The 3,852-nt window shown below is 41.4% G+C and overlaps 1 pseudogene; it reads left to right on the top strand.

The window, feature by feature from the left end:
* Window positions 1-1,475: 1,475 nt before the first annotated feature.
* Window positions 1,476-3,259, top strand: Abce1-ps1 (ATP binding cassette subfamily E member 1, pseudogene 1; annotated as a pseudogene).
* Window positions 3,260-3,852: the final 593 nt, after the last annotated feature.

Raw genomic sequence — 3,852 nt, 5'->3', positions numbered from 1 at the left:
CTCGCACCAGTGAGAATGGCTAAGATCAAAAACTCAGGTGACAGCAAATGCTGGCGTGGATGCGGAGAAAGAGGAACACTCCTCCATTGTTGGTGGGGTTGCAGACTGGTACAACCATTCTGGAAATCAGTCTGGAGGTTCCTCAGAGAATTGGACATTGACCTGCCTGAGGATCCAGCTATACCTCTCTTGGGCATATACCGAAAAGATGCCCCAACACATAAAAAAGACACGTGCTCCACTATGTTCATCACAGCCTTATTTATAATAGCCAGAAGCTGGAAAGAACCCAGATGCCCTTCAACAGAGGAATGGATACAGAAAATGTGGTACATCTACACAATGGAATATTAATCACCTATCAAAAACAATGACTTTATGAAATTCGTGGGCAAATGGTTGGAACTGGAAAATATCATCCTGAGTGAGGTAACCCAATCACAGAAAGACATACATGGTATGCACTCATTGATAAGTGGCTATTAGCCCAAATGCTTGAATTACCCTTGATGCCTAGAACAAATGAAACTCAAGACGGATGATCAAAATATGAATGCTTCACTACTTCATTAAATGGGGAACAAGAATACCCTTGGCTGGGAAGAGAGAGGCAAAGATTAAAACAGAGACTGAAGGAACACCCATTCAGAGCCTGCCCCACATGTGGCCCATACATATACAGCCACCCAATTAGACAAGATGGATGATGCAAAGAAGTGCAGGCCTACAGGAGCCGGATGTAGATCTCTCCTGAGAGACACAGCCAGAATACAGCCAATACAGAGGCGAATGCCAGCAGCAAACCACTGAACTGAGAATAGGAACCCGTTGAAGGAATCAGAGAAAGTACTGGAAGAGCTTGAAGGGGCTCGAGACCCCACATGTACAACAATGCCAAGCAACCAGAACTTCCAGGGACTAAGCCACTACCTAAAGACTATACATGGACTGACCCTGGAGTCTGACCTCATAGGTAGCAATGAATATCCTAGTAAGAGCACCAGTGGAAGGGGATGCCCTGGGTCCTGCTAAGACTGAACCCCCAGTGAACTAGACTTTTGGGGGGAGGGTGGCAATGGGGGGAGGTTTGGGAGGGGAACACCCATAAGGAAGGGGAGGGGGGAGGAGGATGTTTGCCCGGAAACCGGGAAAGGGAATAACACTGGAAATGTATATAAGAAATACTCATGTTAATAAAAAAAAATGGGAATCTAGGAATAGCTCACACTTTTATGGTGAATTGATTTAAAGCAGGTACTCCATGACAATTAAAATGGAAATAGTGATCTCTTTAAGGGGATAGATGCTGGGGCAAGAAGATATCTATAAGAAAAGAGTGAAGTAGGACTCATAACAAATACAAAAGTCGAAGAACACGCTACCTGACGGTAGCCCTGCTTTACCTACTGCATGCCCCATTGGAATTCGAAGTGGACCGTTGTCTCCAGAAGAGCTGGGTATTCTGTATTACAATTATGGCAGACAAGTTAACAAGAATTGCTCTTGTCAACCCCGATAAATTCAAATCTAAGAAATGTCAACAGGAGTGCAAAAAGAGTTGCCCCATGGTCCAGATGGAAAAAATATCTATAGAGCTTACCCCACACACACACACCCCAGAGCAAAATAGCATGGATTTCTGAAACTCTTTGTATTGGTTCTGGTATTTGTATTAAGAAATGTCCCTTTGGTGCCTTATCAATTGTGAATTTGCCAAGTAACTTGGAAAAAGAAACAACACATCGCTATTGTACCAATGCCTTCAAGCTTCAGAGGTTGCCTATCCCTAGTCCAGGTGAAGTTTTGGGATTAGTTGGAACTAATGGTATTTGAAAGTCAACTGCACTAAAAGTTTTAGTGGGAAAGCAAAATCCAAACCTTGGAAAGTATGATGATCCGCCTGATTGGCAAGAGATTTCCGTGGATCTGAATTACAAAATTACTTCACCAAGGTTCTAGAAGATGACCTAAAAGCCATTATCAAACCTTAATATGTAGACAAAATTCCCAAGACTGCACAGGGGACAATGGGCTCTATTCTGGACCAAAAAAATGAAAGGAAGAACCAGGCAGTCATCTGTCAGCAGCTTGATTTAACTCACCTCAAAGAAGGAAAGATCTTTCAGGAGAGTTGCAGAGATTTGCTTGTGCCGTCGTTTGCATAAAAAGCTGATATTTTTATGTCTGAGGAACCTTCTAGTTACCTCCATGTCCAGCAAAGGTTAAAGGCTGTCATTACTAGGCGATCTTTAATAAACCCAGATAAATACATCATTGTGATGATCTAAGTGTACTAGACTATCTGTCTGATTTCATCCGCTGTCTGTATGGTGTGCCAAGTGCTTATGGTGTTGTCACTATGCCTTTTAGTGTGAGAGAAGGCATACCTCTATTTTTGGATGCCTATGTTCCAACAGAGAACTTGAGGTTCAGGGATACATCACTTGTCTTTAAGGTAACTAAGACAGCAAATGAGGAAGAAGTTAAAAAGATGTGCATGTATAAATATCCCGGGATGAAGAAAAAGATGGGAGATTTCGAGCTAGCGATTGCAGCTGTAGAGTTACTGACTCTGAAATCATGGTCATGCTGGGGGAAAATGGTACAGGTAAAACCACATTTATCAGAATGCTTGCTGGAAGGCTTAAACCAGATGAAAGAAGAGAAGTACCAGTTCTAAATGTCAGTTCTAAGCCACAGAAAATCAGTCCTAAATCAACAGGAAGTGAGTCCTAAACCAACAGGAAGTGTTCACCACATGAACACTACATGAAAAGATCAGAGATGCTTACACTCATCCACAGTTGGTAACTGATGTAATGAAGCCCCTATAGATTGAAAACATCATTGGCCAAGAGGTACAGACATAGTCTGGTGGTGAACTTCAGCGAGTAGCTTTAGCTCTTTGTTTGGCTGACGACTATTTAATTGATGAACCATCTGCATATTTGGATTCTGAGCAAAGATTAATGGCAGCTCTGACCGTCAAACATTTCATTCTCAATGCAAAGAAGACAGCTTTTGTTGTAGAACATGACTTCATCATGGCCACCTACCTAGCAGATCGTGTCATCATCCGTGTAAGAACACAGTTGGAAACAGTCCTCAGACTATTTTGGCTGGCATGAAGAAATTTTTGTCTCAGCTCGAAATTACATTCAGAAGAGACACCAACAACTATAGACCAAGAATAAATAAGTTCAATTCAATCAAAGACGTAGAGTAAAAGAAGAGGGAAAACTACTTTTTTCTTGGATGATTAGATTGAATCTGAACTTACAATAAGTCATTTACTCACTGGGATTTTTATCATATAAAACTTTATTCAGGTTTTATGGCCTCACATACTCTGGAGTTTGAAGTATGGTTTTCTTAATGTGACACCGAAAGCCGGTAAATTGTTGTTTAAGAACTATTCTGTTCTTAAGATTAAACCTCTGTGCACACAACACTAACAGGGAGAAATTTCAGATATGAATTACCTCCAGATTAACACAATCTGCGGGGAGATTGTCAATTGTGTATTACATTCATGTACCAGATCCTTCCTGGTGTTGCCCATCTTTGAAGTCTTTGATAAAATCGGTACTTACCTGCTTGCTAAGTGTACCAGTCTAATGGAAGTGCCCTCTCCTAAAAGCCAGTCACAAACTTACTGCTGCAGTCTGATCATAAGCCAGGGCTGCATTTGCTGCTTGGTTCAGTCTGCGCACTGTGTTTTCTATCAGTGTGTGCTTCTGAGGAACAGTGTCTGCTACAAACACCATTGTTGAAAGATGTTTATGACCAACTCATACATTGTTTTTTAATGAGTTTTTGGTGCTTTTGAACATTTGTCAAAAATCATTTCAG

Source organism: Rattus norvegicus, chromosome X, assembly GCF_036323735.1.
Source record: "Rattus norvegicus strain BN/NHsdMcwi chromosome X, GRCr8, whole genome shotgun sequence".
Classification (NCBI taxonomy): Eukaryota; Metazoa; Chordata; class Mammalia; order Rodentia; family Muridae; genus Rattus; species Rattus norvegicus.
Note: the sequence above shows the minus strand (reverse complement) of the source record. Positions and strands in the feature narration are given on the sequence as shown.